The following is a 27,703-nucleotide window of genomic DNA, read 5'->3' as shown; positions in this document are numbered from 1 at the left end:
TAACATTTAAATATTTAATTCACATAATGACCATTATACCAATTTCTCATAGTGTAAATTCATTGTGTTTAGAATTGGGGCCCACATCTTCCACCAAAAGTTTATTCATTGTATCATTTTCTCATTCTATAGAGAGATTTCGTATAACTCTTTCATGACGCCTCTAACTGTTAGTTAACGATGTTAATGAAATTTTCTAAGCTATGAAGTTCTCGACAATTCTACTACTTAGTCAAATCATGTCAATGACAACAAAAAAGCCAATTAAGTAATTGTTTAAATCCCGCGATCTGTTGTTATACCAAACCCGTTGAAGTAGAATGAATGTAACACCAAACAAGTGTCTCATAATTTACAGCTCTAAGGTTAAAAATAACATATATTATGAATTTTCCCCAAGAAACGCAACAGTTATAGTGGAAGTTATAGGTCCCACTATATGATCATTGTAGTTTCGTTCAGATATGTATCGCTACCTTCCATATAACTATTAAACGATTTTGTCACAATGAAATATTTCTCCAGAATATTTACATTTTTGATGACAGTCAATTAGATACTTTATCATATCTCTCGCTGGTATATTCACAAATTCTATGCTTGTATCCGATTGTCGTACATCTTTGTCGGATGTGTCGTTATATTCATCGGTTAAGCTGGATATTTGAGATAAAGATATCTCATACCATACACAGAGACGTTCGTGGCAACTGTAGGACCGATTAATTGACCGGAAGTGACAATTAATTATTTCAATAGATGTGGATCTGTCCTGATCCCAGTTAGGATTTACGCACTGAAATTCTAGAATGGTGACACATTTCAAACTTTATGTGTAACTTGTCCCGTCTATATTCATAAAAGTATATAATAACTGTGTGTGTGTGGTCTTGCTCTTTTCACGCTGTGCAATACAAATGCCATACGAATGGGACAATGCCACATATATTCGGTAAGCATTTATCGGCTGGGGGCTCATTTAAACGAACGCTGTCGTGGCTTTAGTTTAGAGAAAGAAATAAAAAGTGTCACTTATCTACCCTTTCACTACTCAGCGCCTACCGGAAGGCGTCTTTTAACTTGAATATTATTTATATACCATATGTTATATATTTTTTCTGATTTTTTCAGAAATATCAAATTTATTGAACTCCTTTCTGTAGTTTCAGGTCGTATTTTTTAGTTTCTCTTGGAATTTTTTTTACTTGAACTTACAACATTTAACTTTACAGTGACGTACCAATTTCTATTCTTTTTTTTATAATTTTGTCTGCTATTTTCAAGAATGTATAGTGCGCATCTAAATACTACTTAAAAGCTCCAGCTCCACCTCCAGCTCCAGCTACAACTTCACAATATACGCATTTTACCTTGTAAGTTGTTTGTTTATCCTCGTGAGAACAACCATGCCTTTTTCTTTATGCTGCCTTTTCTTTCCATTAACGACAAAATAGGGATTTCTCATGAGATCTCACTTATCCTATATTCCAATTTTATAAAATTCTTATTCTTTATATATATTTATATATACAAAAATAAAATAAATATATTATCCACTCCCATCCCATTAAAACTCATCAAAACTCAATTTAATTATTAACTATTATTAATTAATTCAAGTAAGAAAAATATTAAAAACTCTTTTCTGAAATTAATTATAAAAGCATTTAGTTTAAATATTAAGTTATTATAATTTATTTGTGCTGTTATGTTTCCTTATTTAAATGTTACGTTTCTCCTCTCGTGTGCCAGGAATAATAAAACAAAATAATAATTTTGTGACTCTTTAGTTCAAGCTGTTGATCTTTTGTTAATAGCAGTATGTTAGATGATATCTTCTACCATATTTTCAGATATTCACAGATTTTGAGATCTATTTTTATTTTACTATTTAGAGTTCCAATATTGCTTGCAATTGAATCCTAAAGCATCACTCCACCCGAACTTTTTCTTTCACACACTCTTTCCTAGTATCGATCAATAAAATCGCGTATATTGTGTGTAAAAAGTATATGTGATACACAATAGCACTATATTGAAACAATATAGCACTTAATATATATTAAATGCTCAGAAAATTATATAAAGTCCAATAAACAATAAGTACAATATTGACTCTGACAACAGTCAGATATTGATATGTTTCATTAATATAACATTTCAATCACGGTTTTCAATCATGTTATAATACAGTGCTAGCTCAGGCCCACTTTAGTATTTTGCAACACACCAATTTCGGAAATGTGTTGTCTCAACCTATTTATTTTTAAATTAAAGTACACAAAATTAAAATAATAGAACTTAAATTTTATTGTTCATATCATCATACCATGGAAGGCTTATTGTCCAAAGACGTTAAAGTGATTGACCCAAAAACCTTATAGCAAGCCTTGAACGTATTTCACGTTGACGATAACGTAAATGTATATCAACGGTTTTCCTTTCTTGGGAACTGACTTCTTAACAACTTAACTCATGTATCTAAAAAGCCAGAATAAATTTAATATTGTGATTATGATTGTCGATTATCGATTATATTGTCGATAATATTTACCGCTATCAATACTTTCGTGACAAAAACATTGATAAAATTCGTGATTGCTTTTAAAATTTATTGAATCATATGGATCATGCGGATTATACAGATAATACGGATCATAATCGCAAGGCAATCGTTATTTGTAGGGATTATAGTGCAAAATTTTTAATTAACTTTGATTGCATGCAACTCCCCACCAAAATCATCCAAATATACTACATTAAAAAAATCTTCGCATTATTCTCATGAGCCGCTATATCTCCAAAAGAGTTTCCAAAATAGTAGCAAATGTCATAATGTGGACCATTCGAACCCTTCTAAAAACGTCTTATATTATAATTATTACCTAAGCACAGAGAACAAAATGCAAGTCACTTGTCGGTAGCAAAACTATTCAGACAAAGGTTAGTACGACAACCTATTCAATTGCCGATGAATGCATTACTATAACAACCATCTCTTCTAATCTTACAGCCATTTGGAATACATGTATTATATAAACTCTCTAGAAGACTGAATCACTAGAAAGGGAGATTTTCTCACAGCGAACTCGTCTACAAATGCAAATGTCAGACCTATGTAATATAAGCTCTTGAAATATTTAGTTTATATTACAGTATATGTTATATTCACTATTGAACTGGAATATGACCAGTACAAGAGAATGTCTTAAAAATTTTTAGACATTCTCTTTTTTATGTATTGGAAACCATTCTCCATATTGTATATTTTTCATACGGATTCTTTTTTGGACGTGTAAAATTCAATTCATTCAAAATCCAAATGATTATTTATTGCGTAGAAATTTTTTAGAATTGACATTGGAGCGACTTAAAACAGTGCTATAAATTAGATCATTAAGAATGAGCTACTAAGACTCGAATGAGAGTAATTATGCAATAACATTGGCAAACAAATGGCTTAAACCAATAAAAACATAAAGTAATTTTGTCCCTCAGAAGAGGTTCTGAACTGCATACAAGGGAGTCCGACCTCTCAGTACAAATACCGATATGCGAACTGTTTAGGATCATAGAGGGAATCACCAATACGGTGATTAATAATTTATGAACCAATAATGAAGACTGTGAAGTCCTTAATAAAACCTGCAATTTGTGTACTTACTGGAGTACTAACGGCGCACTGTGCTATTGTGCCTATGTTCCAACGGTGGCGAGTTACAACAAATGAGATAGAATCCATCAACTGCTTTAACGAAAGCAAATTTATCGGATCTTTTCAACTTCATCTTGAAAGCCAAATGGTTTAACAAGGATAGGAGATAACAAAGATCACAGGAGAGAGGCGTCTCCTGGCATAATTTAAAGGGCATAACAATGGGCAATATATGCCTCCGAATGGAAGTGCTGATAACTGTCACCACGTGTGTTCTCAACCTAACCTAACGTTGTCCTTGATATAAGATTTCATACTTATTCTTGTTATACTTATATATCTTGTTATACTTATTATATATTTATATATCTTATATATTCTTATATATCTAGAAACTGATTCTACTTGTGTGATTTCTGAACCAACCAATATTTATCAAAATCATCTAAGCAATCTACTCATTGTCAATTTAGAGTGAGCAAATTGTGCAATATTCTCATTTTTAAAAACCCAGCTCACAGTGGTTTAAACGCTTACTGAGGTTGTAAGCAGTGGCATAACTACAGGAAAGCGACTGGAAGCAACGCTTTCGGGTTCTCGAATTTAGGGGACCCCCATCATAAATTTATGTATTCATTATATTTATTTTTAATAAATTCTCAAAAGTGGGACGAAACGCTTTATGTTGTTGACACATTGTTCAAATACTGAAACAGACTTCTGAACAGGCTAATTCTTCCGGCCACGAGAGAAGAAATACTGAACAGACTAATTCTTTCGACCACGAGAGATTACAAGGGCCATTTCCGAAGGATCCTATTCAAGAAAATAGAAGTATCAATGCTTCATACTATAATTTAAAAATAAAATATGGAACAGTGCCACGGCTTTGGTGTTGGTTATTTTCTAATCAAACAAATCAATGGTGTTCTGGATTTCGGGATTGGAAAAATTTGTCAGAAAAAATAAAAATACATACATCTATAACAATTAGAAGGCTAGTTTCAATCAAATCAAATGGTGAACAGTGTCCGCTCCCGAAAAGTATGTGTATAAAGTTTCATTCGAAGAGTTCAAAAGCTGAGAGAGTAGTTTAAATCAAAAAAGTATATAAATACATATACTGATACAGATGTTAGAAGGAGCCTCCTAGTTAGAATTTGCTTATGGGCCTAAAAAATGTAGTTATGCCACTGGTTGTAGCGTTGGATATGTTAAATAAATTGTAATATGACTTCAAAACATCGATTAACTTGGGACTTATGCACTACATCAACGTCATATATTATGTATATATTATTGGAAGTAGTACTACAATGTGACTTCAAAACACTAACCTTAAGAATTAGTACAAAATCATTATTATTATATAAATGGAATAATTATGATGTTCAATGTGCTGTTATATGATTTAACCATTAAAAATTTATGGCTGATTATATAAAAACATAATGAGGCTCATACATTTTCGCTGTCTTAATTCCCTGTGAAGCCATCACCTGGATTTCTTTATTTTGCACGTGGCATGCATTTACTTTCTTACATTAGATCAATCACGGGCACTGATTACCTAAAACTGCTGTGACGGGTTCGTTGCGTTCGTCGCAACTATCTACTATACTAACTACTATCTACAATAGTACTTTCAGCAATAGTACAATAGTACTTCGATATATATGTGTGTGTGTTTGTTTGTTTAAATAAATTAATATTGTTTACCAATTTGTAGTATTCTAAGTATATATTAGGTAAACACCTAACATATCTTTTTAATTGAATTAGATTTTTAAACATTTTTATAAAACTATCTTGAGAATTTTTCATATATCAACGCATTATTATGTTTTACGTTAGAAATTATCTTCTATCATATACTGTATTCTCGTAATCGACACTTTAAGAAATAGACTTCATGGTTTTCTTAAGACCGAAGTACAAATAGGTTCATTATTACACATTATTACCAAGTAACTTGCATATTTTATCCAAGCATATATCTCTGTTAACAGAACTTCCATTTTTCTTATTTATTTTAAAATAAATAAATTTAATTTAATTTTGTAAATTAATTTAAATTAAAATCAAATTCAATCATCTATATTTCAATGGTTCTTGTCCATGCTACAAGCCCTCTTTTACCATTTTGGTTTAGCACAGGCATTGCATATCGCATATTCGCATATTCGAACCCAAATAAATTTCCTTTAAATTTTACTTACGATGCAAAACAAATTTCTCCCATCGTTTTTGAGTTCCCTTCGACACTTCATTCTTTTGCCGGTCATTTCGGATTGATCATTTCGACGCGATGGTTCTGCAAATTTCAATTGTGCAGTCAAGAAATTAAGTAGATATTTTTGACACAGTGAGTGCATAATACTAACGAAAATTGCGCATTAAAAAGTGCAATAGATTTAATCAAAAGAGATTTTATTTTAACAATTATCACGCGAACATCTTCAGAATCTTCAGTTATGAATGTCACACAATAGCTGACTGCGCACATTCCTCTGCCAGCGTGTCAGGCGTTGCGCCTGGTAGATGAGGTAGATCACTCAAACGGCTTTCGTCAGCACTTTCAGAAACTTGTGGATTAACCTTTTAATATTTGCTTCTGATAGCTTTCTGAAGGCTGTTGAGTTGTACACAATTTTTGCCGAAGTTGCGAAAAAAGACGTTGAATGCTTACGAGTTGTATTTGTGGCACTTATAAATCTAAATCCAATATGTCTATTTTCATTAAAACTAAATTAAAGTAAAGACATTAAGTTTGGTATCTCAACTCAACTTTCATACTGAGTAAATAAAAAGTTCATTTCAATTTGAAGTTATATATTAATTTTTCTTAATTTGCAGATCTATGGAGAAAATTTTATCAAAATTTTTGGAAGTAAGATAGAAGTCGTTTTTTCAACAATAAAAATTTAAACAAATTAAGAAAAACTCATTGATTATTGATGGTGACACCCATGTAGAAGGTGTACATCGTTGCGATAACGTGGTCTGGTCTATTAAGAAGAGTTTTAAAATGGAATCCAAATAAAACATTTTAAGTAAGTAAGAATGTAACAAAATAAAAGAAAACTTTATGGTCTTATAATAACGAACATTTTTAATTACGAAAATAATTGATATACTAATACCCTATACTACTTTTAGGCTAAGTCATCTGCAACACTCAACCCACCACATATGTACATTATTACATAAATAAAGTATTAATATGAATACCATATATTGAAACTGTATTGAGAACGATAACGATAACGATAATGTTAATAAAACTCATCCTCAAAGTGAAGTCTTGCAGATGATCATAGTACTCTCTTTTGAGCAGATTGAGCAGATTACCTATTGCGGTTCAACAAAGCACTAAGACACCTCTGTGTTTCGAAAGGTAATGTATATACAATATTAGTTTGAAGTGAATATAAAAGTATCTCCTCTATATATTTTGGTTTATTTCAGAGTTGAAGCAGTTAATTGTAATTGTAAGATCATACGATTTTATTGCATCTTTAGCTAGATCAACATTTTGGTTAAGCATAAGACATCTAATGGTAAACCCAACAGGCGCTTATGGACCACAGCAGTAACATAATCTTAATAGAATATATAAAAATTCATTTTATAACATATTAATCGCAACTGAATTTTGGTAAGTTATTGCAGTCAAAGGTTGTTATTTATTAATAGTTAGAATATATGTTAATTGTAAGAACAAATTACGCCAAATTATTGAGAAGCTTTCTTAAGCTGTCGATTTGAATAATCATCCAAAGCATCTTTCATTAGAAAATTTTACGATTTCATATGATAGAATTTTTTCATATGATAGTTGTGTCAATTGCCTAAAAATAAAAAGTATTTTGTAAATATTGAGAACCTTAAGTCAGATCAGATTATTTTGGAGTGACCATTGTCATATCGCTTATAAGCCACTGTACGTCCTTCTGACCGAAAGTACCGCTTTGAAGATGGACGTCTAAAGTATCTAGCGTTGGTACATAAGAACAGAAATTAATTGTCACTTCATATATATATGGCTTCAATAATATTTTGTTAATTCTCAGTTTATATGACAGGAAACACAATAGCTTTTTAAATACATACATTATTTTTTATCTAGTATCACTTCGGGAGTTGAATATAAGTTTATTAGCTCTTTGAACATTAAATTAAAAATTAAGCTGCAAATGTAATACTCAGTTGAAACACACACAACTTAAGACTAATCTTAAGTAATGTTAACTTAGCATATATAAATCATTTGCCATATGGTCTTTACATTGCCTTAGACCTTACACCTTAGATTATAGTTTACTGAAATGGAAAAAACTATATTCATATTATATATATATTCATGTTATGTTTCCTTATTTAAATGCTACGTTTCTCCTCTCATGTGCCAGGAATAATAAAACAAAATAATAATTTTGTGACTCTTTAGTTCAAGCTGTTGATCTTTTGCTAATAGCAGTATGTTAGATGATATCTTCTACCATATTTTCAGATATTCACAGATTTTGAGATCTATTTTTATTTTACTATTTGGAGTTTTAATATTGCTTGCAATTGAATCCTAAAGCATCACTCCACCCGAAGTTTTTCTTTCACACACTCTTTCCTAGTATCGATCAATAAAATCGTGTATAATGTATGTAAAAAGTATATGTGATACACAATAGCACTATATTGAAACAATATAGCACTTAATATATATTAAATGTTCAGGAAATTATATAAAGTCCAATAAACAATAAGTACAATATTGACTCTGACAACAATCAGATATTGATATGTTTCATTAATATAACATTTCAATCATGGTTCTCAATCATGTTATAATACAGTGCTAGCTCAGGCCCACTTTAATATTGTGCAAAGTACAAATAAAGTATACAAAATTAAAATATAAGAATTTACCCAAAAAGGTTTTAGCAAGTCTTACACATATTCGTCTAACATCATCGGAAATTTCCATTATCATTTTACTAATACAGAAAAATAATATACCAAAATGATAAAACCGATCCATTACAGCAATTTCACAAATTGTTATATATTCCTAGAATGTAACGGCAGGATCGCGATTTTATAATAATATGTAACTAATATAATAATATGTAATATGTATATTTTTGATTTGGTGATTAGGGTTTCTTGGTCATGGAATGAAATCCATCGCTTCTCTGCGATTATCCATTCAGAGAAGCAGACAACATTGCCTATTCAAATCATAACAGTAAATAGTTGTGCCGTCAGCTTTTCATAACATGTTTAGGTGCAAGGAATAAACAAAATATAATGGTCGTGCCTAAAATAATAGTAATATATAAAGTAAAACTGGCTGAATTATCGATGGAGTTGAGAACTAGTGTTTGTCCTAAACCATTTCTAACTGTTGTTGGAGTTTTGCCGATATATACACTAATTACGCATATGTTGTAATCCATTATTTCTTTAGGAGGAAATCAACTATTTAATTAATTAATTAATATTTATCCTAGCTTATATCTAAGATTGGTTTTGTAGTCTAAGATCTATTGTTTTTGTGAATGGCATAAAATTCACAAGAATCATATGTCGTATAAATCCAACTTTTACTTTCCAAGTTAAAAACAACCTGACCTATTATTGCGTACTTGTAATAAGTACCTCTATAGGTCAGGTAAAAAGTATTGACCATGCACATCTGTTCTTATGATTGAATATACTACTCTCCATTAACTGTTAGTCATTGTAATATATCGAATGTTGACAGTGAAAATGAGAATATTTTAATTTTACAATTGCGAATTCTTTTTTTACACGGGAACTTTGTGAGTTCAATAACGTGACTCAATAAAGTTTATGACCACACTTCCACTGTCAAGCACGTTCTTCGTTAGCAACACGATTGCTTGATTTGTCAAAAACCTCCAATGATTAACTTCTATACTACAATTATGTTAAGAAAATTAAAATAATCAAATATATTTAGTGTAAAGAAAACATACATCCTTTAAATCATGCGATTCATTCCGTCTGTCGAGAAACATTTCAGTATGACATGTTTCTATGGGTAAGGCATAGATGGATAACTACATACTTCTACGTAAAACTACGGACAATTGGGTAAGTGATGTTTGAGTTTAAGCGGCAGTTATTGAAAAGATTGAAAAGAGAATATTATTCCCCTATCTCTTTTTTTTTCTTGCTCATCAATTTTTTTTTTTATTTTGAATATTGTTACTTTTCCACATCAAGCTTATTTTTAAAAATATTATATCAGTGATTTCTTTTAGTATAGTTCTTAAATTATGCTTATATTTATATCTTTTTTAATATTCTGACTTGAATAAAAATACAGTGCCATAGCATTCAGTTTCTGCGAGCAGTCGCTGGATTAATATAGTTGTTTATATCCCCTTTTTGCTATATCTTTCTTGAAGTACCTTCCATGCAATATCTCAACTTTCATTGAGGGTTGACAAATGTCTGATGAGCAGCTCTACATATATCAATAAGTTATTTTTTTTTGAAACAACATCTTTTTTATCTTAGGTATAGATTGGTTGTATACCAAACCGTTGAACTGTGTTCCTTTAAGATAGTCTCCATCAAATTTTGGTATGGACAACTTCGGTAACTGAATTGGATTATTATAGTCATGGTCGTTTTTATGGATTATTATGGTCGTTTTTTTAATTAACAGCTCAGATAACGAAATCAAATTTCGTTGTAAGAATTGCTCCTTCTATTGATCCGATATTTAAACACTGAATTCCTCGATTTCTTGCTATAACTTGTTGATATTCATTTTGTATAGTTCTAACGCAATGAATGTATTTGATTCTCAGCCCTCTTGCATCTTTTCCAATAATCTTTTCAATAATGTCTTTATTCCTATTTATTTGTTAATTAAACCTGAAATTTCTGTATGAGTTCTTATTGATTGTTTCTTCTACTGAAAATGTGAATTAATTGCCAAGATTTGGTTCATTATTACTTGGAGGATTATTGCCTCTAGTTGTTGAGTGAATTGTGCAATGTAGCTTTCTACTAAATCCTTGATATTTGAATAATACCATTAGTAAAATACTCAGGAGTAACGAAAGTTTAAAATCTAAACATGGAACGGATGTCATCTTGGAGAAATCCCACGTAGAGTAATGAAAAATAAATAATATTACGTATCCCTCTCTCGTAGAGTGATGATAAGTTATGTATCCTACGTAGAGTGATGATTAACTTGATTTCGTATCCCACGTAGGTTGATGAAAACTGGAAGTTTTAGTTCTGCCTAGTTTTAGGTGCTCTTACAAGGTATGTGACCGTAAAGACTTCTATGAAATTATTACTTACAGCCTTTTAATTTTATTTTATCAATAATTAAAATTACGTTATTAACTCTTCTGTTGTAAACATAATCTATTGTGATCTTTAAATCACAACACAACACAAAATTAAATTTAATTTATTTTTTGTAAAAATAGGCGACGAAATTTTAATTTATTAGTAGACACAATTCCTCGTCAAGAAACTTTTGTTATTTTTTTCTTAAAAAACTCATCGCGAACGTTTTTTACTTCTACGTTACTACTGTGACAATGCTGCAACTCCACTCCACGCTGTCGAAGTGCATTCCGGTGATTACTGAATGTGATCATGAGTTTGCAGGAACTCTTCTGTGAGTTCAAATTGTAAAATATTTTTTACTGACTAAAACAGATTTTACAATCACTTTACGGTAGATCCACTCATAACATCCCTTCCCTGTTCTAGAGGTGGGCTATCGCTCTCGTATTCATTATGTCGAGTTGATATGGGATTGTGTACGATAGGTAATAAACAACGTCACTTGTAACACTTGACGTCTGGTATCACTTGGTATTATGTTAGATTAGTTTTCGGGATGATGTCCATGTATCGCTGGTGAACAGTTGAACCCCAGTTCTCAATTAATTTTTACATACCTATCGTTTTTTTTTTTTTCATTTTAATATTTGTTGTATTTTACCTCATTAACTCATTAGGTTTTTACCATAATTTCATAATTTACTTTGCTAAATTCGTAAAGTTTTCATATTTAAAAGAATGCTCTACTTATTGTGACAAAATTTCATTCTCGCCACCTTGATTTTTGATTTGTAACTCCGCTTCGTAAAGCAGAGCTCTTCCTCCAAAAGAGTTTGCTGATTCATTTCTTCTTTGCCTACTATTTGTAAAGTCTTTCCTTATGTGTTCCAACGTTATTTTCCTCAGATATGTGCGCTTTACAGCCTCACACAATTCACTAATAGAAACAAAAGGTCTGTTGGCTATATTTTTATAAGCTGCCCCCACAAATCGTTGTTTGATACAGCTAATTATATAAGGAACCTCCGCCTGTGGTAGAGCTTGTTGTACCAACTCGCACCCAGATATGAACTTATGTACTTCCCCTCTTAATTCTGGTCCTTTTGTTCCTGTGAAAAATGGAACGACTTTTGCGACAGTTTCCATTATAGTACTAATTGTTATCATTCTGCTTTCAGCCTTAGGTTTCTCGGTGTACTGTTTACCTATATCCTTTGTTGTTTTATTTTTCGATATATAATAGTTTTTCAATTCTTCCTGTAACTGTTTTACTTGAACCTATAATTTTTTATTCCTCTCCTCACCTTTTCTTAAATGATTTGTATTTTCCTCTTCTGAGTCTAAAAACCCACTAATATTCTTTTCTGTTTTTCCTTGACTTTACAGTGCATTTTCTAAACTAACTGTCTGGTTCTCTGCGTCTTGCAATAATGCTGTTAATTCCTGCACTCTTGAAGTAAGTTGTTTACACTTATATTGAAGTTCACTTTTCGCCTCTGTTAAAAGTTCTAACGAATTCTGTAACTCTTTGGATTTTATGACCTCTACCTTTTCAAACATACTCTAGCTCATCTATTCTTGCTAACCTATTATGCCTGTAATACCACGTAATCTGAGGTGGTATCAAATAATGTATTTTCTTACTTCGTTACACTGACTATTAGGCACATAAACCAATAATCAGGTATTTATGACGAAAGGCTTGCAGGCACATAAACCGCTAGCCAAGTAAGTAAATAATTTTTATTTACTTGCTATAGTGGTTAAAAGGCACATCTACCAATAACCAAATTTTGTTTTTGAAGGAAAGACGATTGTTTTCGCTCTCGAGTTTTATTATCAATATTGTTACCTTATATAGTATAGAATTACTTACTAAGCATAATAATATTTACAATTATTGATAACTAAAATAATAATTTAAATTTCACATATTGCTGCATAAGCATAAATACAATATGTGAAGCTATTGAACTTATAAACGTAAACAATGTATTTAATATCTACAATATTTCTTTGCTGCATAAGTGTAACTACAAGCGAGCTAAAATATGTTAGGTTTGTTAAACTTAACAATGCCTAATGTGTTTCTTAACTAATTGCAAGAATTGCTAGAAATCCTTTGACTCCCACGCTTGTTGAATACAGTTGTTTCTCTCTCCCATGTAGGTTGGTGATGTTTTGTTTTCGTCCCACGTTGCACGTTTTATATTCTACGGTTGTATAAAACGTGTACCGGCTGCGGTACACGTGTACTACCGGCTACCTGCTTGCTCCCTTGACAAGCTGACAAAAACAATATACTTATTTTAAAGGAAACGCATGAGTTTTGTGTTCAATTTTAATGATCAATAGTTCTTTTATTTTAATTGTTATATCATTCACCAGATTTACATTTATGTATCCTTAAGTTGATGTCGTGGTCTTATTATTTTGCGAGTGAAACACATGTTGTAGGGTAAAATTTCATTTATTATTTTGATTCACATTAAACCTCTAGTTGCTGTCACCGCTTCTGTCCATCGTTGATATGATTGTCCCTGGTGTATATTTCTTTTCGTCTTTATAGCTATTTTTCTATGGCATCCGCTTCCCCACGCACTTTCTTCTCTCACTTTGATTTTGTTTCCATAATAACTGTTTCCACAATACCTTTAATTAGTTAGACATTGATTCAGGTTTGCGTTAATAACTGTTCAAAATTTAAACATTAATTATTTTGTTGAATGAATTATTTGCAAAAGAAACAATTGATCCGGAGAGCAAAAACTTTTCACACTTTGTGCCAGCTTCAAAAGTAACGTGTTCGCTGGGCACGTTTCGTAGTGTCAGCACATTCCACGTTCACGTTGTGGGATCATTCCCTTCTGCATAGTCCCATGCTACCGAATCGTAACATGAGACCTAATGCATGGCTGTTTTTACTTATTTATTTACTGCCGGTCAAGCCAGTTTCTACACACCCTATTGGGTATGTACCCACAACATCCCTTTCCCCTTGCGGAGGAGCGCTGACGCTCTTCAAAATGGAGTTCTTCGTCGTTAGTGACATAGCGACAAGACATAGTGACAAAAGCATAGTGACAGCGTATAATAATTTAGTTTACATAGAATTTTTCAAATCATAACAATATTATTTTTTAACTATAAAACATTTCATTTTACATTTTAAATTCTTTTCTATATACTTCATATTTACTTTAATGTATGTAATTCAATGTAATTGTCTAGCATTATCTATGCTGAATAATTTACTTTTTTCTTTTTTTTTTTTTAAAATAGTTGTAATATCTTACATATAATAATGTTATTATTTTTTTTTTAAAAAAAAAAAACAAAAAAAAATATTTTGTTTTATAGTAAGACTCTATAAATATTATATTTTAATTTTCTTTTTCTTTTTAAAAAAAATTATTATTAATCTGGACTTTATTGTTTTTAGGGTTTTATTTTTTTATTATAAACATAATTTTGAATCGCTTAAACTTATTATGCTTATTGATTTCATTATTTGCTTGTATTTAAATTTATATATAATTTAAAATATTTCTACACTTTTTAAAATTATAACAAGAACAAAAACATAATACTATTAATAATAATAATGCAACAAAATTATTTTTAACATAATGCTTAAATTAAATAAAATAATTTAAAATTACAAACTTTAGAACCGAATATTATTCTACAAAGTATTTCAATATCGCACATTCTAATTATGTTTCTTAATATAGTTTCGAATATTATTAAATAATTTCTTATATACTTTGCTTTTTTATATAAAATTGTATTTTCTTAATACATGTAAATTTATAAGTATATATTTTTTGTTTGGTTTTTTTTTAAAAAAAAAATAATTTATAAAGTCTTACAATATTGCACATTCTAATTATGTTTGCTACTTCATTTGACCTATGTAGATGTATAGCCTTTAAAGCATTGTCATTCATTTAATTACTAAACAAAACTTCGTTTAGCAACTCTCTGCCGTAACTATACCATAAAAGCCTTGGTACATATGTTCGGAAGTACTTTTACTACTGATCTACTTGTGCATATATGCATTTGCAATACCTAACATGTACATATTTATTACTAGTTCTTATATTAAGGTATTGACCGCATTCTTTGATATCAGCTTTGTACAGGGCGTCCCCTTACAGTCGCTTATCTGTAGATCTATAATAACAAAAAAAACGTATAAAATTTTAAATTTTGGTTAAAGTCATTAATCGTGTCAAAATCTCGCCTCCCTATCTTTGAATACGCTGACCCTCGGAGACGCTGCTTCAAACAGCGGATAATGTTGAGTGTATTATCTGAATTCACTTCAGTTCCCCACTCCTGCTCCACTAGTTTGCATCCTTCTACGAATCTTTCTACTTCTGCCGCTAACTCCGGTCCTTCTTCTCCTGTGAATATCGAACAGATGTTATTCACGGAGTTCATTATCGCCGTTACTTTTGCCATATTGGAGTTCGTTTGATCTGCTCTTGTTAATTCGTGAATCATCCCAGTATGCGTTACTGGCAATTGCAATGTATCCACACTCGGAGTTGCTGGTATATTAAATGTGTCAAGCTCCCTTCTCGTGTTTTCCAATTGCACCTTTAGTGTTTCAATAACGTGATACTGTTCTACTAATTTACCACTCTCTGTTATTTACTCTCTCCTCCGACTTGCCTAGATTTCTTAGACTCTGGATAAGGCGTTCGTTCTCCTCTTCCGCTGTTTCCAAAAGTTCAGTCAATTCCTCTTGCCTCTTCCTTAACCTTGTACACTGCACCTCTAAACCAATTTTAGCCTTCTGCAGCTGTAAATGCTCTTTTCGTTGTTCGTCCGATTTAATATCCTCCACTTCCTCGATTAAATCCAGCAGATACGTTATCTCCGCTAGTTGTGACAAATGTCTCGATTTAATGGTGTCCTTATATATCTGTATAAATTCCTTGTTTTGTTGTAAAGAACCTAATTTCCGCCACGCATGTACCTGGATGGAGGCGATGAATGTACGAAACTCATGGACCTCTTGCGCTTACTCCTCCGCTTTTGATTGAGCGTCATCCATTTATCCGTATTACTGAATACTAGTAATAGCTATCTGAATTCGAATAATGCTCCAATTAAAGAAAAAATCTTCAACACTGACAACCACCACTTTTGTCAAAAACTGCAAACTGCATGTACATGAAAGCGAATGATTGTGTGCGAATGATTTGCAAAAAATCAAAAAATTTAATAAAAATATTTCCATCCGGAATTAATATAATTCGTTACATACAGCATAATTTAAAAAGTAAAGCTTTAGTAAAGACAATTGAATGGAATTGTCTATAAAAACTCAAATAGTTAATTTTAATTTAATTTTAATAATTTAATTTTACTTTAAATTAAAATCATTGGGGGTTCTTGAATATATACAAAATTACTACAAAAAGACGCGTATTGTCGTGAAAAAACTGTGGATGATTCTAAACTAAAAACAATTGCGTTATATAGCCATGTAATTGGAAGGTTCAACAATAGCTGGTTACATTACACATATTGAAAATCTAGAAAATTTAAGTTTTTATAATATTGATCTTGGTACAACAGATGTACTACGTTCAGAAAAACTTGCCAACGAGGAAATTTAATCAAATATAAAACTTTACCTTCGAACAATGTTATATTTGGGTTAAAATCAGATAATGTGATGATAAGAGCTATTTTTACGAATTGACGACTTGATTCCAGTAAAACCAGCTATAAATAGTTTAATAGAAAATAAAAACAACATCATTAGATTACATTCTTGACTTCAAGTCGATAAACAAGATAAAAAAAACGACCTCCCAGTGAATAAAGGATTCAACAGAAAAGGAACAATAAAACAAAATACCCAATGTTAATAGACCAATCATTAAAACAACTTCCCAAAGATTAAGATATTCCACAGAGAGAAAAAAAAAAAAACAAAAAATAAAACCAAAAATCCAACAGCAGTGATTCTATTGCCTATGTACTCATCAGATCTATTATAGATCGCTCAAAACGCTTTACACGCCCGACAACAGAAACATGTTTTTCTCAACAAATTCTGTTAATCTGTTATTTTTCTTTTATAAAATTATAAACTTACGTTTAGCTATAAAGAATTGACATATTGAACTTATTATACATACAACTATGTTGTAAGTTTAGTTTTAAATTTTTCCGCAACTAACTCCTAAGTTCGTTACTTTTATTTAAATTATTTTTAAAATTCGACTTTATAGTCGACTAAATGCGGATTCTAAAATTAATTAATAAATAAAATAAAAACGACTAATTACCTTTTGTACTAAAAAAAATTAGCTCGTTTAAGATCATATTTTACGCATATAATATAAATAGATGAAATTAAAAAAAAAACACAATTAAACTATATTAAATTTGTTTTAGAAAATTTTTATTTTAAAAAATATTAGATATTTTTTCCTCTTGTAACAATTAAAATTTAGTGAAAATACTTGAGTGGTTGTCAAAAATTGTTTGTGCCGAATTTTAAACAAAAATAATAATAATAAAAATATTTGTCGTTAGTATATGTAATAATGTATTTTTATTATGTTGCGTTAATAAATAAATTGCTTTGTTTGAACTCTCATTTTTTTTTTTTGTAAATATATACTTATAACTATAAGCATTGGACATGTTTGTAATAATATTTATATATAAATATCAATGTTCGTATAGCTAGATAAATATTTATATAAATTAATGAGTTCTTTACGATTTCTTTTCTTTCGGATTACTCCGAACCGTTTATTTCTAAGATTGATAAAAAACTGATTTGAATAAAATCTTACATTAGTTCTTATAGTCTAACTTAATAATAAAATATGCAGCATCAACAGGAACTGTTGCTCGCGTAGTTTCCCACGAGAAATGCGATCGTCTACGATGCACGTTGCATCTGCAACAGGTAGGGGCAATGATAGTACCACCTGCATGCTATTTAGCATGAATTGAATTATATTGTCGACGCTGCAACCTTAGCTTAATTAGGTATTTGTGACATTAAGTGTCACCGGCATTAACTTATATTTTTATATATATATAATTGTATACATATTTATATATGTAAACACGAACAGTTATATACAAATGGGTGAACGCAATTTTGTAAAATTTTTATCACCAAAATCAATACGAAAACTCAGGTTCACTGTTAAAATGTGGGGAGAAGAGCTTTTTTTTTTTTTTTAAATAAATAAAAAAAATTATATTAATATCAAGTACCTATTTTAAATTATATTTTATAGGATTTATATAGTAACCAAATTAGAATTATTAAATAAATTCTTTAACAGAAGTGAAAAAAAAACATACGTACATCGATAACTCAGAGTTGCAAAAACTCAGTCACTCATATTTATAAAAAAAAACTAAAACTTCGTAAACTTTGTGCTTAACGTCAACTGTTAACGTCAACAATGTAACAGAACTAGTATGAAAGTACTATACCTTTGCATTTCATACCCTCACTGTTCATGTTAACGTTCACTACAAAAGAAAAATGGCGAACACAGCAAAAAAGAAACAAATAAACAATGAAACTTGCGTGTGCTACTGATACGCATTTAGCCCACGAATACATTTATTTAGGAATATTTTGTTTATTCCAAAATTTTTTTTTAAAAAAAAAAATATTTTGCTTAAACAAAAATATGTATTCCTACTAAATACGTTTACATTTAAAAGGAGAATGCAAGAAAACGAGAAGAACTATAATTCATGTAAATTATAATTTAATAAACAAATTATAAATTATTAATAAATTATAAGTTTTAAATGATGCTTACCTGCCTCCTACCGTCTGCGCCAGAATGTCGTGGTCCTAATATATTAGGAGTGAAACACATGTTGTAGGGTAAAATTTCATTTATTATTTTGATTCACATTAAACCCCTAGTTGCTGTCACCGCTTCTGTCCATCGTTGATATGATTGTCCCTGGTGTATATTTCTTTTCGTCTTTACAGCTATTTTTCTATGACATCCGCTTCCCCACGCACTTTCTTCTCTCACTTTGATTTTGTTTCCATAATAACTGTTTCCACAATACCTTTTATTATTCAGACATTGAATCAGGTTTGCGTTAATAACCTAATGCATGGCTGTTCTTATTTATTTATTTATTTATTTATTTACTGCCGGTCAAGCCGGTTTCTACACACCCTATTGGGTATGTACCCACAACAGTTGAAATATCTTTGTTTCATTTGTTTATTTGGTAATATAATGTCCACTTAACCGAGTACACAATTTACTTATTCTTAGTTTTAATAACTTCACAATTTCCGTATTCTTAGTTTATTTATAATGAATATCCTTATTATTTATACTTCAATTTGTGAGTGGACAGCACTTCGACACTGAACTCTACGTCTTCTGCTATCTTCCGCTATCTTCTCTTATCTCACACACAAACTTCACTTAGACTACCCTCCAAAACTACACTTAAACTTCTCCTCTCCTCAAGACTACGCACAGAGTCTTTTATACCTAAACTTGATTGAAAAATCCAATATTCGACCTTGGAATTACCTCATTGCTTTTTATTCCATAATTAACTTTGCTAAATTCGCAAAGTTTTTATTATTAAAAAGAATGTTCTACATAATTTTGCAATTCCTCCATATTTAATATTTTCAAAGTCATTTACATCATGACCATCATTACCAATTATTAACGACGTCATAGTCTAATTAGTGGCAACGAAATATTATCCGCTTGCGGAATAAATTTTCTATAGTAGTTTCTTTTATTTTTCGCGGCCTTGGAATCGACTTCACATATTTTTCTTTCTCTGGATCAGGAACTACTACCTTCTCGGAACATTTGTACCGCAAATATACTACTTCTTTTCTTAGAAATTTTCACTTTTCTGATTGTAAGCTTAGATTACTTTCCCGGCGTACTTGTAGTACTCGTCTTAAACGTTAATTATGTTCCTCTAGATTTCTGCCATAAATCACAATGTCGTCTAAATATACAAAGCAATCCATTCCTTGTAAACCTGTTAAGATACTATTCATTATTCTCTGAAAAGTAGCTGGTGCACCTGTAAGGCCAAATGACATTCTTAAGAACTCAAAATGCCCTAAACCCGTACTAAACGCTATCTTCTCTTTATCTCTTCTGTGTACCTTCACTTGATGATACCCACTAGCTAAATCCAACGTAGAAACATAACGGCAACATCCCAGCTGATTCAATATTTCATCTATTCTTATTCTTATTCTTATGTATATTTGGAAAACCTTAATTCATATAATATTCAATGACACAATATAGCAATGTGAAATAATTTGATTATCAATTAAATTCTACATTAACACTTGGTATTACTTGGCATCGGAAAAACTTGTTGTATTGTTTTTTCATTTAATTTTCTAAAATCTACAATAAGTCGCCATTTTTTCTCTCCATCTAGGCCCGGTTTCTTTGGCACCAGAATTATAGATGAATTTCAAGAAGATTTACTTGGTGTGACAATACCTTCGTTCAGCATCCCTCCAACTTGTCTGTTGATCTCCTCCTTATGAGCTTCTGCTCATATCTGCTTAAGCGATATTGCCTTAAATTTATCGGTATTTCGTGTGATAACACTGATATGCTGGAGAGCTTGTCACCTTCGAGGTGGAACACGTCATTATAATCCTCGAAAAGTTTTAACATTGATGCTTTCTCCTTTTGATTAAGATTCTCCTGTAAAACTTACTGTTTTTATTATTATCTTAACTCGCCTTCTTGTATCGTCTTTTGTATCGCAAGTTGTGTAGATTTTGCTTGTACAATTTATATTTAACAAATTATGCGGTGTTTTTTTCTAAACCTACAGGATAATCATTACAGTTGAGGACTAATGCGCGTCCTATCCTATTTCTGACTGATATTAACGTTTCACCAACGTATATACTTGGCTTTATCTCTTTTTTGTATAGAATTACCTCCCCAGTGTTCATACCGACTTCCACTGGAATCACTGTTGAAACTCTTGCTGGGATAACAACATTTTTTGCCACACTAACACACCTCGCTTCATCTGCGTTAACTAATGGTAACGTTGCTACTAGTTTCACATCTTCAAAAATTTTCAGTTCTTTTTTTATTGAGTCGGTTATGAAACGATTCCATAACTCATCTTTACCCAATAAACCATCAACTGGTAACCCACTGCCCTTAGGTACTAAATACATATTGAAATTAAATTTTGAAATTTCCCTATGCCTTATTTTTACTGTTCCCTTTATAATAATATTGCCGCCAAACTTTTCGGTAAGTCCCTTTGCCGTTTTCATATCTCTATCAGCGACACTTTCTAAAGACTCATCTTTTATCAGACTCGTATCTGATCCAGAGTCTATAAGAAGTAATAGTCATATAGTAATAAACGTCATCGACTGACTTTTGTGTTGGGAGTTCGGATATTGTAATTTCTTTTTTTCAAAGACTCTTTCCCTGTGCTTCACAATTTTTATTCCTTCTCCTTGATGTGTCTGATTCCTCCATGTTTTCGTAAACTTCCATTTTTTCTTTTTCGGTGAAAACCATACCAGCAAAAACATATAAACGTAACCACTAAATTGTAAACAATATTTCATTAGCCATTTACACCCGGTTTTAATATTACTTACTAGAGACAAAAGGAGTAAAGTTGAATTTTATCAATTTTTCTATTAATCAACAACACTCATCTTATTCTGTAACTTATAATACAAAATTTAGCAAATCGACTTTATCAAATAAGCGAGTTATCATGCTTCGTACTGTCAGCATATTCCACGCTCACGTTGTGGGGCCATTGCCTTCTGGATAGTCCCATGCTACCGCATCGTTACATGAGACTTAGTGCAAGGCTGTTCTTATATTTTTATTTATTGACGGTCAAACCGTTTAACACACAACCTATTGTGCATGTACCCACAACATAGCTGTCAATATCTGAAATATTAATTTACAGGTTAGGGTGAAAAAAATATTTAGTGCTTACTAATTTATTTTTATATAATTAATTAAAATGTTTATGGTGACGAAAATGTTCAAAACAATTTTTCATTTATTATCTTTTATTATATTTTAACCTGTTTATTTCTGTTTTGAATACAACGTATACGCTGCTTCCAATTCATCAGGTTATTATAAAGTTTTAGTAGTAGAAAACTCCGATCCATCAGTTCCCGTAAAATACGGCACCACCTTGGTTACTGTTTCTATGATTGCTGTAATTAAAGTCCTTTTTATATTCTTCTTTTGGTCTGTTATCACTTTTATTTCCTCTAACTGCTTCGTTTGTCCACACTCAGGTAGTTCTTTCTTTAAACTATCAATCTCAATCTTTCGGTGTCCAAAATTATACTTTAGCGGTTTCTTACAAAAATTGTAAATTGGCAGACTAGCACTTGAGCTGTTGCCGTACAAAGTAAAAGGTGAGATTCTAGTTTCAATCTGATTTTTTATTATTCATATTGCTCTATATATACAAAATTACAATAAGCGTACAATAAGTAAAATTGATTATTATTGTTATTGGATGTGGCACTGTGTCCGTCGGGTCTATTGTGCCCAAGTAAAATCGATACATAATCAAAATATAAGATTTACAATCTAGTGTTAAGTAATAAATTGTTACAATATATATTTATAATGCAAGAAATATAAATTTACAAATATATACTAGAACTATAATGATATAATTTCGTACAAATGTAATATGAATATTAATAACAAAAATATAAATAATCTAATTTGACAACAAAAACTTGGCATAACATGAAGGCCTAAGCCTTAACAGATATCCGATTCCGTTTTTCCTTGGTTCTTTAGCGTGTTTTCCAAAATTGCCGTCTGTTCTTCTAAGTCTTGTAATAATGATGTTGATTCTTCCATGCGTATGCTTAGTTACTTACACATTATGTTCCAAACCCTACTTTGCGTCAGACAATTCTTCGATAATATTCTTAAATTCCTTGGACCTGATCCCTTTTATGTTCACCTTCTTCTCTTTGATGTATTCGAGTTTCTCTAGCCTCGTTAACCTGTTATGTCTAATATGTTATTTTGTTAAGTGAACAAATTCCTTATCTGGATCAAGTTCAATTAATTTTTCCCAAGCGTGTCCTCTTGTCAACTCCAAATATCTTTTGAATGCTATTAGCTTCTGTTGTATTTGTTCGATGTTTTTTTTTCTATTTATGAAGAGAATAACTTTACCAGATTCAGCACTTTAAACATTGAAAAAATAACAAAATAACTCCATGTTAATCTAGAAAAGTACTCAGAAAAACATCGGAAAACGAATAAATTCTATAATTTATTCTGTTTTAGCCCCTTCTTAAGTAGAATAAAACGCATGTTGTCTAGTGGATCGAATCTTTATTTTTTTTTTTTCTTAAATTTCTTGTTTTTTTTTTAGTTGTAATACTGCCGACACTGTCTTGTCTGTACCTGTGCGTGTTGAGCCAACTGCTGTGACTGCTACTGAGTCCACTGCTGGTATCCGCTTTACAGGAGCTCTCGATATTGTTTCTTATTTGGACTGTGTGAGATTCTGCTATGTTAGGAGAACTTGCACAAATTATGAGTCTTAAATGCAAGGTCAACTATTATTTCAACATACCCTATTGGGTATGCACCCACAACAATTAGTTTATACTACTTAGCACTTGAACCAGTAGTTATTTAATTAGTGCTTCAGCAGACTAGCACTTTAGCTGTTGCTTTTAAAAATTGTTAATTGGCAGACTGGCAGACTAGCGCTTAAGCTATTGCCATATATAGTCATTGAAAGATGACTAAGTTGTATATCAAAAATTTTTGATATATCCAAAATGTTATTCATCAAGAAATATTTTTTATTTAATATTTTATATTTCAATGTTGTATATCCAAAAATTATACGGTCATGGTGGTGCTTCCAAAGTACCAGGAAAATCCTATGTTCTCAATGGGAAAACCCAAACACAGTTTTATTCCCAATATCGAAGAAATCAACACGTATATTCTTCATTATTTAAATTCATGTTACTAATTATTCCGTTCTCAATGTACAATTTTATAGTTGATTGAATATATATATCTAAACTACTATTACAGTTTTATATTAGATTTCATACTTAAATTGGAACCACTATTTGATGTATAAATTTAATCTTTATTTCAGTGTCTATTAACATTCCTTATTTAAATGCGAACTTTTATTTCATGCATCGCTTTAACATTTAGTTTAGTTTCTATTTAGGATTCTTATCTTAGCTAACCTTTTTAGTTCAACTCAACATTTTCTCGTTTCTTTTAAAACTTCCTTAAGAGTTTATAACCGAAATACTCTTAGGAATAGAAAACTTAAACAGGCTCTTCTTTAAGAAAATCTATTCTTCTTACTTCACTTAGATTATCCAATCTTTGATTCACTGAATCTCTGATTAACTGAATCTCTGATTAACTGCCTAATTACTCTATATTTATAGAGCTGCTTTCACTTACACTTAAAACTTTCTCTGATATGACCTTTACATTAGACCTTTACCAATTGATAATTGCTACTTCATATGACATATAGGTATATTGCTCTTAAAATATTATCATGCATTTAATTACTAAATAAAGCTTCGTTTAACAGCCTTGGTACCTATGTTCGGAAGTATTTTTATTACTTATCTACTTGTGCATGTATGCATTGCAATACCTAACATGTATATAATAATTAATAATTCTTATATTAAGGCATTGGCCGCTTTTTTTTTTTACATCATCTTTGTACAGGGCGTCCCCTTATCGTCGCCTATCTGTAGATCTATGATAATAAAAAAAAATGTATTAAATTTTGGATTTTTTTTTTTAAAATAATATTTCAATTAATGACTTTTATTGCGCCGGCCATCTGTAACTCACTCAGATTTAAATTAGTTTCATGCTTATCCCCCTCGTTACCAGCTACAAAGATGTAACCTTCTGAAAAGAAAAAGGAAAAATAAAAGGCCCTAAAAGAAAACTAGACCGTGAGTTGGGCATTTTATTTATAGAACAACTACCCACTATCAACCCGGGTTCAACTAACAATACCCTACCTATGTGAGTGCTGAGTTAGGACAACCACAAAAAAAAATCGTCTGCAAGAAAATGCACTCTTGCAGTTTGTAACGAGTTTGACAAACATATTCAAAATTATTTTTATATTGTATCCAATTTACTTGCTGTAAATTGATTATTAAATTTAATTAAAAAAAAATTTTCTATTTATTCCCCGAAACTAAGAAAACTTTACGTATCTTCTCTATACATTACGTTTAAACCGTATTCATCATCATATGATGCTATTAAAAATTTAAACAAATTATATACTTTTGAACAAGATTTAGTACCCCTGTTACATAATTAGAAAAAAATAACCTACAACAATTCTCAAAATGATTCTAATCGGTGGGTATATTTGGAGAACGAATTGAAACTCCTGAAACTCTTTGAAATATTCAAACAGAATCTTTCTTCTGTATATCTAGATGATGCTGTAAAGTTACAGAATTTGTCAAGAGAATAAAAAATTTTTTGGTGTTTCCGTCTTTAGTTAATAAAAAAAAATATATACGCCTATGCAACCAACAATGCCATTGGCTGATTGAACAACGTTGATAAGAAAACCATAAAACCATGTTATGGCGTGGTAAAACGAGATAAACTGGATGACTAAATAATAATCCTTACTTGGAAAATCAAGCATATGCCAGCAACACACAATAACCGAAAATTCCACACGCGGAAATGATATTCAGAATACAGATTACAGAACAAAATTTGGACTTGATCATAGTACTGCCTATGATCAGCAGTTAACTGTAAAAGTGAGATCTTCCTAAATCCAATGGAAAGGAAAAAAAAAAAATTCAGCAGACATCTTACAATTTTTCAATTATACTTTATTCAATTATATATAAAGACCCATTTTTTCAATTATATTTTTTCAAAAAATGGCTTTACCAAGTTGTTGTGGAAAGTTTTCGTCTTCCCTTTTATGGAAACTCTTACATTAACCGTGTTGGGGACCTCTTTTACCACATATGGGCCCTCCCATATGAGTGCAAATTTATTCTTCCTCGATTGGTTCTTCAGGAGCACTTTCTCTCCTATTCTAAATTTCCTTTCCTTTTTATTTCTGTCATAATATTTTTAGACGCCAATTTCGCTTTCTTCTGATTTTCCCTCACTAACTCAAACGGTCGTTGAGGTGTGTCTGTGATAACCATGGGCATTCTATCTTCCCTCGAGCTTTTGTTTCTTTGACACAGCGAACATGCCCTCACGTAATCCTTAATTTGCCTCTGCATTCCACTCCACTTAAATTGTTTGCAAATCCGAAAATATGTGCGAGTGGCTCCCTGATGACCTCCCATTGGGGAATCATGGAATCTAGCTAGTACCTCTTTTATGTCTCTGGAATTAGTCAGATAAAGGGCCTGATTCTCCACTCCTGGATCACGTTTCTCTTCCTTGTTTGTACTGTTTGAAACTGTTGTCCCTGGCTCGACAGATACTCTGATAGGAACTATTTTGACTGACCTAGCCGGAATTGTGATAGACCTGGCTATACAAATCCGTCGGTCACCCTCCGTTTAGGTTAGTGGCAATGTTGCCTTGTCTTTCCTTTATCCACGAAAATCAATTTTTTGTGCACCGTGTCTTTTAGGTTTAATATGAGCATAAGACATAAAGCCACTAATGATTGTATGATTTGTTCCATGGATTTCTTTAGCAAACCCTTATGTTCCTCGTAAGTTTCATTTCCGTACTGAGGTGTGGGGTCGTAATAGTAAATCTGCGGTTTTTCCACAATTGATACCTTTTTAGTAACCTTCTTTACGCGTTTCGTTTCGATCATATTATAAGTTATTTTAGAGGCTTCAATTTCTCCTTTATTTAACCCAACTGGAGAGGCTGACATTAGTAAACTATTGTTCACGTCATGTACTAACCCCTCTCCGGGAGAGAATAACTCCTCTACTGAAATGCGTGAAATATCGCATTCATTTTGGGTATCCGCTGTTTTATCGCCTACCCTATGCCAACTGTTTATGCTTTGTTCGTCGGCTGTCCAACCCTTTGGCGTGGATTGGGCCGGCTTTAGTTTCCCTGATTTGTAGACATTGTTCCCCGTCGTATCTCGGGGTTTCGTATTCCTTGTGGTATGAACGCATTGGAGGATGTGTAGCCGTTTGGAGACCTGTTCTCGAATCTACGAGGTTGTGGCTGCCGATACTCACGTCTGTATTGTGGGAATTGATTTGAAAATCTTCTTTCGTACTGATTAGGACCTTGGCTTTGATCCTGACTCGAACTGAAATTGCGAGTTGTGTAATTTGACGGATTCAACGAAGTAGTATTTTGATAATTTCTGCCATCTCTCTGAGGTCGCGCGACTTGTTGCGCTTTCTGAAAACAAAACTGATTTTCCTCATGACCTTTAATTTGGCCCTGCTTGCAGAACACCGTTTGTAATCTTTTAAAACAATGCTCTTTCTCATGTCCAATTCTTTTGCAAAAACTGCAAGTTTTTACGCTGGGTGCGCCTTTATTAGCACAATTCGGCCCTACTTCATGCCCGTAGTCACCGCAGTTGACGCAATACGGCGTATTTTTCCGTTGACGACATTCCTCTCTTACGTGGCCTTTCTTCCGACAAAAAATA

The sequence above is a fragment of the Teleopsis dalmanni genome, chromosome X (genome assembly GCF_002237135.1).
Source record: "Teleopsis dalmanni isolate 2A chromosome X, ASM223713v2, whole genome shotgun sequence".
Lineage (NCBI taxonomy): Eukaryota > Metazoa > Arthropoda > Insecta > Diptera > Diopsidae > Teleopsis > Teleopsis dalmanni.
The sequence above is the reverse complement of the archived record's forward strand: the minus strand, read 5'-3'. Positions refer to the sequence as shown.